The 16,157-nt window shown below is 45.9% G+C and overlaps 1 pseudogene; it reads left to right on the forward strand.

Moving 5' to 3' along the window:
• Positions 1-8,008: 8,008 nt before the first annotated feature.
• Positions 8,009-8,128, forward strand: LOC134934529 (5S ribosomal RNA; annotated as a pseudogene).
• Positions 8,129-16,157: the final 8,029 nt, after the last annotated feature.

Here is a 16,157-nt window from a genome sequence, read left to right on the forward strand (position 1 = left end):
GATCCAGAACCAAAACCAAAACACAAAACCCGAAAAGTGTCTGCCGCACATCTATAGTTTAAATATGATATATCCCAGTTATAGGAGTTATATTAAATTGCAAATCTATAGGAGACTGACCAAAAACATTTAGGTTGACTTTTATATGTAATGTCTTAAAAACACAGTGTAAGCATAATGTATATTTAAGAACATTTTCTGTCCAAGAGAGACAAAAGTACCTTACAAACAAATGGGCATGATTCTGAGTCAGACAGACACAAATGTATTTGCATACAGCCCATGTGCAGAAGCAAATTTACACACCTTTATGTATTTCCGTCCTATTGTCGGATCTGTCTTTCCATAAAATAAGGTGTTTCAGGGATAGAACTGATCTGTGACAATGCGATCGCACATAACCACCCTGTTTTGTGGGAGTGTCATGAGTCTGTCTCTGGGTGTGTATCAAAAGCACTGAGCAACTCTGAGTTCTGTGTGTGCGGAAGGGAAGCCTCTCTCTGATGGATCTCTTGCACCTAACATGGTATAAGTGCAGATAATAATGATATGGCATAAAACCTATGGGCGGCACGGGTTCCACTGTATTAGCACTAGTGATGAGCGGGTTCGGTTCCTCGGAAACCGAACCCCCCCGAACTTCACCCATTTTACACGGGTCCGAGGCATAATCGGATTCTCCCGTATGGCTCGGTTAACCCAAGCGCGCCCGAACGTCATCATCCCGCGGTCGGATTCTCGTGAGATTCGTATTCTATATAAGGAGCCGCGCGTCGCCGCCATTTTCACTCGTGCATTGGAAATGTTAGGGAGAGGACGTGGCTGGCGTCATCTCCGTTTATTAATGTTGCTGCAAATATTTGTGCTTATTGCTTAATTGTGGGGACTGGGGAGCAGCTGTATTATATAGGAGGAGTACAGTGCAGAGTTTTGCTGATCAGTGACCACCAGTTTTATCTGTTCTCTGCCTGAAAAACGCTCCATATCTGTGCTCAGTGTGCTGCATATATCTGTGCTCACACTGCTTTATTGTGGGGACTGGGGACCAGCAGTATTATATAGGAGGAGTACAGTGCAGAGTTTTGCTGACAGTGACCACCAGTATATATAGCAGTACGGTACGGAAGGCCACTGCTCTACCTACCTCTGTGTCGTCAAGTATACTATCCATCTAGATTCTATACCTGTGGTGCATTTTAGTTTTGCAGTTTGCTGACAGTGACCACCAGTATATATAGCAGTACGGTACGGAAGGCCACTGCTGTACCTACCTCTGTGTCGTCAAGTATACTATCCATCTAGATTCTATACCTGTGGTGCATTTTAGTTTTGCAGTTTGCTGACAGTGACCACCAGTATATATAGCAGTACGGTACGGAAGGCCACTGCTCTACCTACCTCTGTATCATCAAGTATACTATCCATCTAGATTCTATACCTGTGGTGCATTTTAGTTTTGCAGTTTGCTGACAGTGACCACCAGTATATATAGCAGTACGGTACGGAAGGCCACTGCTCTACCTACCTCTGTGTCATCAAGTATACTATCCATCCATACCTGTGGTGCATTTCAGTTGTGCGCAGTATATATAGTAGTAGGCCATTGCTATTGATACTGGCATATAATTCCACACATTAAAAAATGGAGAACAAAAATGTGGAGGTTAAAATAGGGAAAGATTAAGATCCACTTCCACCTCATGCTGAAGCTGCTGCCACTAGTCATGGCCGAGACGATGAAATGCCATCAACGTCGTCTGCCAAGGCCGATGCCCAATGTCATAGTAGAGAGCATGTAAAATCCAAAAAACAAAAGTTCAGTAAAATGACCCAAAAATCAAAATTGAAAGCGTCTGATGAGAAGCGTAAACTTGCCAATATGCCATTTACGACACTGAGTGGCAAGGAACAGCTGAGGCCCTGGCCTATGTTCATGGCTAGTGGTTCAGATTCACATGAGGATGGAAGCACTCATCCTCTCGCAAGAAAAATGAGAAGACTTAAGCTGGCAAAAGCACAGCAAAGAACTGTGCGTTCTTCTAAATCACAAATACCCAAGGAGAGTCCAATTGTGTTGGTTGCGATGCCTGACCTTCCCAACACTGGACGGGAAGAGCTTGCACCTTCCACCATTTGCACTCCCCCTGCAAGTGCTGGAAGGAGCACCCGCAGTCCAGTTCCTGATAGTCAAATTGAAGATGTCACTGTTGAAGTACACCAGGATGAGGATTTGGGTGTTGCTGGCGCTGGGGAGGAAATTGACAAGGAGGATTTTGATGGTGAGGTGGTTTGTTTAAGTCAGGCACCCGGGGAGACACCTGTTGTCCGTGGGACGAATATGGCCATTGACATGCCTGGTCAAAATACAAAAAAAAATCACCTCTTCGGTGTGGAATTATTTCAACACAAATGCGGACAACAGGTGTCAAGCCGTGTGTTGCCTTTGTCAAGCTGTAATAAGTAGGGGTAAGGACGTTAACCACCTAGGAACATCCTCCCTTATACGTCACCTGGACCGCATTCATCAGAAGTCAGTGACAAGTTCAAAAACTTTGGATGACAGCGGAAGCAGTCCACTGACCACTAAATCCCTTCCTCTTGTAACCAAGCTCCTGCAAACCACACCACCAACTCCCTCAGTGTCAATTTCCACCTTACACAGGAAAGCCAGTAGTCCTGCAGGCCATGTCACTGGCAAGTATGACGAGTCCTCTCCTGCCTGGGATTCCTCCAATGCATCCTTGAGTGTAACGCCTACTGCTGCTGGCGCTGCTGTTGTTGCTGCTGGGAGTCGATCGTCATCCCAGAGGGGAAGTCGGAAGACCACTTGTACTACTTCCAGTAAGCAATTGACTGTCCAACAATCCTTTGCGAGGAAGATGAAATATCACAGCAGTCATCCTGCTGCAAAGCGGATAACTCAGGTCTTGTCAGCCTGTGTGGTGAGAAACGTGTGTCCGGTATCCACCGTTAATTCACACTGGCAACTAGAGACTTGATTGAGGTACTGTGTTCCCTTTACGAAATACCATCTAGGTTCCATTTCTCTAGGCAGGCGATACCGAAAATGTACACAGACGTCAGAAAAAGAGTCACCAGTGTCCTAAAAAATGCAGTTGTACCCAATGTCCACTTAACCACGGACATGTGGACAAGTGGAGCAGGGCAGACTCAGGACTATATGACTGTGACAGCCCACTGGGTAGATGTATTGCCTCCCGCAGCAAGAACAGCAGCGGCGGCACCAGTAGCAGCATCTCGCAAACGCCAACTCATTCCTAGGCAGGCTACGCTTTGTATCACCGCTTTCCATAAGAGGCACACAGCTGACAACCTCTTACGGAAACTGAGGAACATCATCGCAGAATGGCTTACCCCAATTGGACTCTCCTGGGGATTTGTGACATCGGACAACGCCACCAATATTGTGCGTGCATTACATCTGGGCAAATTCCAGCACGTCCCATGTTTTGCACATACATTGAATTTGGTGGTGCAGAATTATTTAAAAAACGACAGGGGCGTGCAAGAGATGCTGCCGGTGGCCCGAAGAATTGCGGGCCACTTTCGGCATTCAGCCACCGCGTGCCGAAGATTGGAGCACCAGCAAATAGTCCTGAACCTGCCCTGCCATCATCTGAAGCAAGAGGTGGTAACGAGGTGGAATTCAACCCTCTATATGCTTCAGAGGATGGAGGAGCAGCAAAAGGCCATTCAAGCCTATACATCTGCCACGATATAGGCAAAGGAGGGGGAATGCACCTGACTCAAGCGCAGTGGAGAATGATTTCAACGTTGTGCAAGGTTCTGCAACCCTTTGAACTTGCCACACTTGAAGTCAGTTCAGACACTGCCAGCCTGAGTCAGGTCATTCCCCTCATCAGGCTTTTGCAGAAGAAGCTGGAGACATTGAAGGAGGAGCTAAAACAGAGCGATTCCGCTAGGCATGTGGGACTTGTGGATGGAGCCCTTAATTCGCTTAACCAGGATTCACGGGTGGTCAATCTGTTGAAATCAGAGCACTACATTTTGGCCACCGTGCTCGATCCTAGATTTAAAACCTACGTTGTATCTCTCTTTCCAGCAGACACAAGTCTGCAGAGGTTCAAAGACCTGCTGGTGAGAAAATTGTCAAGTCAAGCGGAACGTGACCCGTCAACAGCTCCTCCTTCACATTCTCCCGCAACTGGGGGTGCGAGGAAAAGGCTAAGAATTCCAAGCCCACCCGCTGGCGGTGATGCAGGGCAGTCTGGAGCGAGTGCTGACATCTGGTCCGGACTGAAGGACCTGCCAACGATTACTGACATGTCGTCTACTGTCACTGCATATGATTCTGTCACCATTGAAAGAATGGTGGAGGATTATATGAGTGACCGCATCCAAGTAGGCACGTCAGACAGTCCGTACGTATACTGGCAGGAAAAAGAGGCAATTTGGAGGCCCTTGCACAAACTGGCTTTATTCTACATAAGTTGCCCTCCCTCCAGTGTGTACTCCGAAAGAGTGTTTAGTGCAGCCGCTCACCTTGTCAGCAATCGGCGTACAAGGTTACTTCCAGAAAATGTGGAGAAGATGATGTTCATCAAAATGAATTATAATAAATTCCTCCGTGGAGACATTCACCAGCAATTGCCTCCAGAAAGTACACAGGGATCTGAGATGGTGGATTCCAATGGGGACGAATTAATAATCTGTGAGGGGGATGTACACAGTGAAAGGGGTGAGGAATCGGAGGATGATGATGAGGTGGACATCTTGCCTCTGTAGAGCCAGTTTGTGCAAGGAGAGATTGATTGCTTCTTTTTTGGTGAGGGCCCAAACCAACCAGTCATTTCAGTCACAGTCGTGTGGCAGACCCTGTTGCTGAAATGATAGGTTCGTTAAAGTGTGCATGTCCTGTTTATACAACATAAGGGCGGGTGGGAGGGCCCAAGGACAATTCCATCTTGCACCTCTTTTTTCTTTCATTATTCTTTGCATCATGTGCTGTTTGGGGACTATTTTTTTAAGTGCCATCCTGTCTGACACTGCAGTGCCACTCCTAGATGGGCCAGGTGTTTGTGTCGGCCACTTGTGTCGCTTAGCTTAGTCACACAGCGACCTTGGTGCGCCTCTTTTTTTCTTTGCATCATGTGCTGTTTGAGGACAATTTTTTTGAAGTGCCATCCTGTCTGACACTGCAGTGCCACTCCTAGATGGGCCAGGTGTTTGTGTCGGCCACTTGTGTCGCTTAGCTTAGCCATCCAGCGACCTCGGTGCAAATTTTAGGACTAAAAATAATATTGTGAGGTGTGAGGTGTTCAGAATAGACTGAAAATGAGTGTAAATTATAGTTTTTGGGGTTAATAATACTATGGGATCAAAATGACCCCCAAATTCTATGATTTAAGCTGTTTTTGAATCCAAAACACACCCGAATCCGACAAAAAAATTTCAGGGAGGTTTTAGCAAAACGCGTCCGAATCCAAAACACGGCAGCGGAACCGAATCCAAAACCAAAACACAAAACCCGAAAAATTTCCGGTGCACATCTCTAATTAGCACTGTGTTAATTGAGTGGAATCTCACATTAGCTCAACCTTTTCAGTGTCATGCACAGAAATTTTCCGGGCTAGCTAGCTAGCGATGACATATTACCTTCTGACTCCCTGGGGACAGCTGTGCAGCATGCATGGTGCCCGAGAATCAGCATACTCCATTATGGAGTTAAGCCCGCCCCCCGGACTCCTATTGGCCGGGAGACTGGCGCAGCTGTAAAATGGCTTATGCTGATTCCCGGGCACCGCAAGGCCGTGGCAATCGCCAGGCGATGACCTCGCCCTGCCATGGCACTCTCAACACCCAGCACCTTCTCCCCCGCTCCCACGCCAATTTAAAAACTCCCACCCAGAGTGTGTTTTTACATTTAAAACCCGCCACCGAAGGGGTTAAGGTAGTAAATCTGTCATTTGCAAATGCCCACCACTACCACCACTTTGTGTGTGACTTACAGTATGATCAGTCCCAAATATGTACAAATATGCAGTCTTACTAGGTCTTTACTCATCATATGGAGCCTCCTAGGCACATGACCCAACATCCCTATATTACTCACCATAAAAATCTTCCTAGGCACAAACTCTAACAGCCCTGACATTACTTACAGTGTAAACCATGTTCGGCACCTGCCCCATCAGCCCCACGGGTTCTTGGCTTGAGCAGAAGTGTCAGAAAGGTTTTTCATTGTCTGCCTTTATGTCACCGTCACGTATTAATTAACAAATTATCACTTGCACTACAAATCTTCTTATTATATTTTTATTTTATATTATTTTCCAAATTATAAGTCTCTTTTCATATCCTTTCTATATTCAATTTATTATATTTTTTTCAAGCTCACCCAGGCAATTTATCTATATGTTAAATCAACGACAATAAAACATAAGCTGTTACAATTATTAACGATGTCCAACCTGAGAGATCAAGTCAACTTAAATAAGATTGGGGGATCAGTATGTCTATCAATAAGTTCACCCAATCAGCTATGAGCCCTGCTCTACATAAACTGGAACCTTCAGTGACCTCACTACGTCCTGTGATCAAGCTTATCTTGCGAAACGTACGTCAGGTATAGCGATCACGTGCTGCGCACATGTGACCGCGCTAGCCGGAGCGCTTAGACTGTCACCAAGTAACGGCCCCAGCTATCGTTCTCTCCCAGAGAGACCACGGACATACGCCGCTGCAGCTTCTGAAGTGTCTCCACGGCAACGGCCCCAAACTACTGCTCTCTTGGAGCGTCAACACGGATACACGCCGCTGCAGTCTCCGGAGCTTCTACACGGCCACGAGTGGAACGGCATTACATATATCAGTACTGGTATCGTATACACCCCACACAAATGAGAAATCTATTCACTCTATAATACCATTTTGCAAGGCTTCAACTGTCTGACAAAATAGTCATTTGCGGTTATCCTTTTCTTGCAAAAATCCTTTGAACATTCTCTGCAGGTTTATTTATAACCTGCTGTGATACACATCCTCTCCCTTTTCTCCTTCCCTCCCCCCCCCCCCCCCCTTCCCACCTTTTTCCCTTTCCCATAGTGACCCAGAGGGGCCCATCACCAAAAGCCAGTATCTGATTGATATAAGTCCGTTTTCCTGTTATTACGCCATTCGGGTCTTTCATAAAGAGCTGGTATCCGGTTGATTTATGTCCGTCTGTCTGTTATTATGCCATACATACATGCTGTCCTTTTCAGCATAAATTAAATCAATTATTTAAGTAAATTGGTACGGCCGTACTGATGATCTGTCCTAAGCTCAGATGTAAGGATAATCAATTAGTAACCATATGTGGCATGTATGAATTTTCCCACATATATTATCCTTAATAATTTATCCACATGTCTTCTGTGACTGCTACGTCACATGCTGTATAAATAAGGTATTGTTTTCATAATTATCTTTTGGTGACCATTGTGTCACATACTAATTAATTAGCAGGAGATTGTTTGATTACATGCATTTAATTTCTTTTTGTGGCCGCTGTGTCACGTACCTGTTTATCAACTGACTATAGGTCAATTTAAAAAAACTCAGTCACATAATCAAGGGAGCGTATGTATAATTATCTCTTTTTGACCATTGTGTCATATGCTGATTAATTAGCTGGTGATTGTTAGGATGATTACATACGTCTACTTTCTCTTCTTTTTTTGTGGCTGCTTCGTTACATCTGCTGAATATTCATAACTATATGTGTGCATATTTCTTTCATTTTTTTGTGACCGCCGTGTCACATATTATCATAGATGTGGTATATTTGAATTTTTCCATATACCTGATTAATTATGCAGATATAATTAATCTTTGTGACTGTTGTGTCATATGTTGATAAATCAGCTGACTGCATGTAATCTCCTTTATTTGTAACTTACCTGTTACGAATTACGTATACTCCCCATTCCTAATATACAGCAACCATTTGGCATATAATTGGAGTGACCAAGGAGAAAAGTCCAATAATTGCGGTCACACTTCACTGGAGATGCCCAATCTCTTCCGAACTTGGAAGCTAAGCAGTGAAAGGCCGGGTCAGTACAAGGAAGGGAGACCTCCTTTGAACACCCTGGTACTGCAATAAATTGGCTATTGGACACATTGGCACTCAACTTTATGTCATTCAATACTGGGATTCGCATGACCAATGATTTTATTCCCTGCATTTATAAAATTCGTAATGGATATTAGCAGTATGAATGATGGTCATATATTCCACAAAATATATTATGCAGATTCTCCTTGACAAAAGCGTCACAGAATTCTACTCCTGGCAATTTGTATATCGTGAATTTGGAGATCACGAATAATTTGATTTATCAATATTTTCGCTAAGTTTTGTTTTTCACATACAGCCACTCCTAGAATTTGACTTATACTGATTAAATTGTTTTTTGACAATCTACCCATTATACCAACAACCTCTGAATTAAGAGTGCTCCCAAAAAAGAGTCCTTTCTTTCAAATCTCTCTTTTTGGTCCTTTGTTGCATACACAGTAATGAAAATGCTAAACAATATTTACCTATATAGATTGTTTAGTTTTGTCCATTGCATTATAAAGATATATAAAAGGGTAACTTGTGATTACAACACTAGTGCAGGCATGTGGACTGCTTTATGCATTGCTCTGCTTTTCTTCTGTCGGTGATTGCATTAGTAAGTCAACAAGATGTTTTCTGAAAAGCTAGCAAAATATATTTTTAAATTACAGCAAATCACAAACACGCAAAAACGTATAAATCAGAAATTATCGCTGGAAGCTGTAGTTCATTTAACAAATATGTTTTTTCCTACATGGGAACCTAAATGAAACAAGCCCCATTGTAGTGAAATCAATTATTCATTCTTTTAACACAGGAATGGGGAACCTTTGGCCCTCCAGCTGTTGCTGAACTACACATACCAGCATGGATTGCAACAGTTTTGCAATTTGGCCATGCTAAACTGTTGCAAGGCATGCTGGGATGTGTAGTTCAACAACAGCTGGAGGGCCAAAAGTTCCCCATCCCTGTTTTAACATATAAAAATAATATAGTATAATAAAATATACTTCTGACATAAGTGTCTGTTATGGTGTGTACACACGGTGAGATATTGTCTTACGATTTTGACTATATAGTCAAAATCGTAAGAAAAGTTTGTGCAGATCGCAAGGTGAGTCACCTTGCGATCCCGATTCGATGCCGATACGCGGCCAGTTTCCGCCCAGAAACACCCACTTCCTGTCAATCACACTCCAATCACCAGAACGAAGAAAAAACCTTGTAATGCCGTGAGTAAAATACCAAACTTCTTAGCAAATTTACTTGGCGCAGTCGCAGTGCGAACATTGCGCATGCGCAATTAGCGGAAAATCGATGCGATGTGAAGAAAATTACCGAGCGAACAACTCGGAATGAGGGCCATAGGGGGTAATTCAGAGTTGATTGCAGCAGCAAATTTGTTAGCAGTTAGGCAAAACCATGGGGGTAATTCCAAGTTGATCGCAGCAGGAAATTTTTTAGCAGTTGGGCAAAACCATGTGCACTGCAGGGGGGGCAGATATAACATTTGCAGAGAGAGTTAGATTTGGGTGGGTTATTTTGTTTCTGTGCAGGGTAAATACTAGCTGCTTTATTTTTACACTGCATTTTAGATTGCAGATTGAACTCACCACACCCAAATCTAACTCTCTCTGCACATGTTATATCTGCCCCCCCTGCAGTGCACATGGTTTTGCCCAACTGCTAAAAAAATTCCTGCTGGGATTAACTTGGAATTACCCCCCATGTGTACTTCAGCTAGGGGCAGATATAACATTTGCAGAGAGAGTTAGATTGGGTGGGTTATTTTGTTTCTGTGCAGGGTAAATAATGGCTGCTTTATTTTTACACTGCAATTTAGATTTCAGTTTGAACACACCCCACCCAAATCTAACTCTCTCTGCACATGTTATATCTGCCCCCCCCTGCAGTGCACATGGGGGGTAATTCTGAGTTGATCGCAGCAGGAATGTTGTTAGCAGTCGGGCAAAACCATGGGGGTAATTCTGAGTTGATCGCAGCAACAAGAAAGTTAGCAATTGGGCGAAACCATGTGCACTGCAGGTGTGGCAGATATAACATTTGCAGAGAGAGTTAGATTTGGGTGGGTTATTTTGTTTCTGTGCAGGGTAAATACTGGCTGCTTTATTTTTACAACTGCAAATTAGATTGCAGATTGAACACACCACACCCAAATCTAACTCTCTCTGCAAATGCTATATCTGCCCCCCCTTGCTAAAAAATTTCCTGCTGCGATCAACTTGGAATTACCCCCCATGTGCACTGCAGGGGGGACAGATATAACATGTGCAGAGAGAGTTAGATTTGGGTGGGGTGAGTTCAAGCTGCAATCTAAATTGCAGTGTAAAAATAAAGCAGCTAGTACTATTTACCCTGCACAGAAAGAAAATAGCCCACCCAAATCTAACTCTGTCTGCAAATGTTATATCTGCCTCCCCTGCAGTGCACATGGTTTGCCCAACTGCTAAAAAAATTTCCTGCTGCGATCAACTTGGAATTACCCCCATGGTTTTGCCCAACTGCTAACATATTTGCTGCTGCAATCAACTCTGATTTAAGCCCATAGTCAGTATCGCAAGCACAGTCATTATCTGCTTGTGATGCCGACCTAGCACCTGTTGCATAGTGAAAATCAGGCTTAGCCTGAATCTCACCGTGTGTATGCACCTTTACTTTCACTTCAGCTGACTATGGGCCTTATTCAGACCTGGAAAGCAGACGCGCATTTGTACACAGCGGTCGAATTGCGCGTTTGTACACAGCGGCCGAATCATGCACCAGCCGGAATATGTGCTCGCATCATAATTGACAGCTTCGGGGGGGAGGTGTGGTGCCGTGGCATTTGGTGGGTGTTGTCCGGACAACGTAGACATGTCTGGGCCATTTTCGGGGCAGCTGCTGCAAAACAAAGATGGCGCTGGACCGCCTGCTAGTGCAGCCAACTGCGTAGGGAGCGGTCATCCTTTAATCGATGTGTTCGCAATCAAATTGCGAACACATCACTGGGTGGTGCAACACACATGCTGGGCGGCCTTGCCCTGTGCTGGGTGGCGCGTGTGAGCATATAGACGCAGATTTTGCTGTGGAAGCAAGATCTGCGTCCATCTCTGAGAGCAGCTTGTATGAATGTCTTGTTGTATGTCCTGTACATATAAATCCTCATTTACATCTGGACAAACCTGCTTTAATAGTGTACAGTAGGTTTAAAATATGGATTTTTTTTGGGTGGCACTACAAGTCCCACTGGGCTTTTGATGGGAGTGCATGTTGGCACTTTTTGTTCTGCAAGTGCCAGTGTGTGCGGCATACTACTCTACTGTCCTGGAAGGTGCAAGAGACTCTCAATTTTTCAGGTAGTCCCCTGTACCCCAAGAGTGGGTGGATCTTCTGCACCCCGCCACTTCCTAGTAGGGACAGGGCCTAATGACATTTGTGTGCTGGCCTTGTACCCGGAGAGGTAATTTGCATCTCCGCTCTGAGCTGTATTGCAAGAATGATGTCCTGGCAGGTATGGATATGCTGGCACTTGTAGTTCGACATCTGCAATCATATCCAATCATTTTATCACCAGGGCATCTTGGAAACAGCAACGCTACAGAATAAAATGCTGATTTCTGATATCTATCTAATCAAAATTATAAACAACTTCTGCTCCAAATGCATAATGAGTAACTAGATCTAAGCATTATATAAATACAACATATACATACAGTATAAATAATTAGACAAGACATAAGTGTTGTGAAACTTGGCCAGCTTTATTACTTAAAATAGTATGGTGGCGGAAGAAGTGGAGCCATTTGACTTAATGCAGGTTCACCTCAAACAAGAACTACAAGGGCCAAGTGTTATAACAACAATGGGCCTAATTCAGACCTGATCGCTAGGGTGCGTTTTTTGCATCCCTGCGATCAGGTAGTCACCGCCTACAGGGGGAGGGTATTGGATGTGTGCAGGTGTGTGATCACATTTGTAGCAGAACTGCACAAACATAAGTTTGTGCAGTTTCTGCTCAGCCCAGGACTTACTCAGCCGCTATAATGATCGGGGCTGGAGCAGATGTCAGAAAACCTCCCTCCAAACGCCTGGTCCCTCCTGCGTTTTTTCCGGACACTCCTTAAAAACTATCAGTTGCCACCCACAAAGGCCCTCTTTCTGTCAATCTCCTTGCGATCGCTGGTGCGTTTGGAATTTCCGCACCATCCAGTGGCTGCATGGCGTTCCCCGTTGCTGAGGTCCGTCACGCCTGCACATTGCGGTGCATACGCATGCACAGTTGAGACCTGATGGCCCGCTGTGCGAAAACGCACAGCAGCAATCAGGTCTGAATTATCCCCAATGTCAGAGATGTGACAGCGGTCACAAAGCTGACGAAATTACATTCCATAAATAGAGATCCGAACTTCTAGGATCCGAGAGAATACGAGTATAGGCTCGAATTCCAAAATGAGACAAAACATCATCTTCTCGGGATCGGATGTCATGCGTTTTGAATACGATATACAGATGTAGCCACGCTCAGTTTTGCTGTAATGCGTCCTATCCAGTAGCGGATCTTGCCACGAGCAAGCAGGATTTTTACCCGTGGCGTCGCTCTCCTGAGGGCGCCACTGCCGTGGCAAGATCCGCTACTGGTGCCTGCCGTGCGGTTCGCGATGATGTCATCACGCACCGCACGGCATTGTGGGTGCGGCCATAGACACTAGAGGTCATAATTGACGTCATGATGTGTCTCCCATAGATCCGAGGAGTGGCGTCATGCGTTTTGAATACGATATACAGATGTAGCCACGCTCAGTTTTGCCGTAATGCATCCTATCCAGTAGCGGATCTTGCCACGGGAAAGCAGGATTTTTACCCGGGGCGTCACTCTCCCGAGGGCGCCACCGCCGTGGCAAGATCCGCTACTGGTGCCTGTCGTGCGGTGCGCGATGATGTCATCACGCACCGCACGGCATTGTGGGAGCGACCATAGACACTAGAGGTCATAATTGACGTCATGACGTGTCTCCCATAGATCCGAGGAGCGGCGTCATGCGTTTTGAATACGATATACAGATGTAGCCACGCTCAGTTTTGCCGTAATACATCCTATCCAGTAGCGGATCTTGCCACGGGAAAGCAGGATTTTTACCCGGGGCGTCGCTCTCCCGAGGGCGCCACCGCCGTGGCAAGATCCGCTACTGGTGCCTGCCGTGCGGTGCGCGATGATGTCATCACGCACCGCACGGCATTGTGGGAGCGACCATAGACACTAGAGGTCATAATTGACGTCATGACGTGTCTCCCATAGATCCGAGGAGCGGCGCCGGTGGCCGGAGATGGAGGAAAGCAGCGGTCAGGAAGCAGGAATGGGGATGGTAAGTATTTTTTTCAGGTAATTGGCGCTACTAGGGGCACAGCTACAGGGGGCACAGCTACAGGGGGCACAGTTACTGGGGCACAGCTACTGGGGGCACAGCTACTGGAGGCACGGCTACAGAGGGCACAGCTACAGGGGGCACAGCACTGGGGGCACAGCTACAGGGGGCACAGCACTGGGGGCACAGCTACTGGGGGCACAGCTACAGGGGGTACAACTACAGGGGGCACAGCTACAGGGGGCACAGTACTGGGGGCACAGCACTGTGGGCACAGCTACTGGGGGCACAGTTACAGGGGGCACAGCACTGGGGGCACAGCTAAAGGGGCACAGCACTGGGGGCACATCTACAGGGGGCACAGCTACAGGAGGCACAGCTACAGGGGGCACAGCACTGTTGGCACAGCTGCTAGGATCACTACTACTGAGGGCACAGCTACAGGGGGCACAATACTGGGGGCACAACTACTGAGGGCACAGCTACAGGGGGCATAGCTGTGACCACGCCCCTTCCCCAGAAGCCACGCCCCTATTTTTGGCATGTGCCGCAGGCGCGCACTCACCCTGTTTTATTTGTGTGTGTGTGTGTGGGGGGGGGCACCAGCGGAAACTTTCGCCCTGGGCGCCACAAGGTCTAGGACTGGCCCTGGTTCTATCCACGTCAAAGCTTGTGCAGCTAGGGTGCCCGCAACTATGATGTGCTTGAGTGTATGCATGCACACACCATAGTTGCACCCACAGCATGCCTCAGCACGTGCTTCTGTGCTGTGGGTTGGATCAACGCAGTTACATCTTTAAGGGTGGGATGTACCAAGCCTGTACGGTACATCCCGCCACTTTTCTCATTGATACTAATTGCTTATGTACTAACATATGTGATTAGTATTGCAAAGGACAGATCTCTCCTATAAGAGCTGTCCTTCGCAATGGCCGCACTTCCGGGTTTTGGCCCTGGAGTCCCTCTATGCATGGGCAGAGGGATGCGGCAGTCGCAAGGTATGCTGGGAGGGCTTTTGCTGGCATTACTCTCTGCACCGGAAACCCAAAGGCCGAGTGTTAGTACATATAGAAGATGCAGCCAAAGCCCAAAAATGGGCTTTTGCTCGCATTTTCACGTTAGTACATCCCACCCTTAGTTCCTCCCGTGGTGATTTGGGTGCCATTTCACAGCAGACACCGGTCTGAGAGCACAGTCAGTAGATTACCAGAGCAAATATTAACAATATTATCCTCCTAATACAGCGATAACTCACTGGTATTTTTTTGTCACTGTCCAAGGTGACTAATTGGCTATCCAATTGGCTTTTCTAATTGGCTATCCAAAACATGTGACCCCTGAGAGCCAATAAGATGCCGCTTTGAGATCTGGGTAAATCTGAGTAAATCCGGTTAAATCCAAACCCGCACATCTCTAAAAAAAAACAAAAAACTTGTGTGTGTTCAGGGCCAGACCGTGCCCCACTGCATTCATAATATAAGCACTGTTACTCCACAGTTTCAGTTATTTGTAAAAAAAAATAAAAAAAAAAATAAAAAGTTGCTTTAAATTTGTTTGTATTGTTTTCTAAAAATAAAAAAAAATCAACCTCCACAATCTATTAAAGGGGAGCACACCTCACCAGTGCAGCAAGAGGACTACAGGACTTTCTCAAGAGCAGAAACTGACCCAGATCTTAAGAGATGCAAAGAGTTCCTTGTGCGCAAGTTGGCAGCTCAAGTGGTACATGACACAACAACGTCTCCTCCTTCAGTTCCAACTGCTGCTGCCAGGAAAAAAATGAGCTTTCCCAAAGACCCACTGGTGATGCAGATGAGTTTTGACATCTGGTCAGGTCTAAAAGAATTGCCCAAAATTAGTAACACCTCTGACAGATCCTAAAATTAAAGTCCATCTGACAGATCCTAACTGACATTTTTTAAACGGGATGCAGTCAATTTACCTACAAAGCAAAATCCTGACGGTCAAAATACCGACAACCATTGACCGATAGTCAAAATACCGACAAGGCCAAAATACCGACATGGTCAAAATACTGACATTAAAAATGTTGACCTGCTTAAAATACTGACATTGAAAATGTCGACAGGTCAAAAAATCAAACTGAGGCCCTCATTCCGAGTTGTTCGCTCGGTATTTTTCATCGCATCGCAGTGAAAATCCGCTTAGTACGCATGCGCAATGTTCGCACTGCGACTGCGCCAAGTAACTTTACTATGAAGAAAGTATTTTTACTCACGGCTTTTTCTTCGCTCCGGCGATCGTAATGTGATTGACAGGAAATGGGTGTTACTGGGCGGATACACGGCGTTTCAGGGGCGTGTGGCTGAAAACGCTACCGTTTCCGGAAAAAACGCAGGAGTGGCCGGGGAAACGGTGGGAGTGCCTGGGCGAACGCTGGGTGTGTTTGTGACGTCAACCAGGAACGACAAGCACTGAAATGATCGCACAGGCAGAGTAAGTCTGGAGCTACTCTGAAACTGCTAACTCGTTTGTAATCGCAATATTGCGCGTACGTCGGTCGCAATTTTAAGAAGCTAAGATTCACTCCCAGTAGGCGGCGGCTTAGCGTGTGTAACTCTGCTACATTCGCCTTGCGAGCGAACAACTCGGAATGAGGGCCTGAGTTTTTTTCATGATTTTCCATTGAAACCGACTTGTTCATACTTTACCATCCCAGTGGAGGGGGAATATAATAGTGTGCCGAG

The sequence above is a fragment of the Pseudophryne corroboree genome, chromosome 1, assembly GCF_028390025.1.
Source record: "Pseudophryne corroboree isolate aPseCor3 chromosome 1, aPseCor3.hap2, whole genome shotgun sequence".
NCBI classification, from domain to species: Eukaryota; Metazoa; Chordata; class Amphibia; order Anura; family Myobatrachidae; genus Pseudophryne; species Pseudophryne corroboree.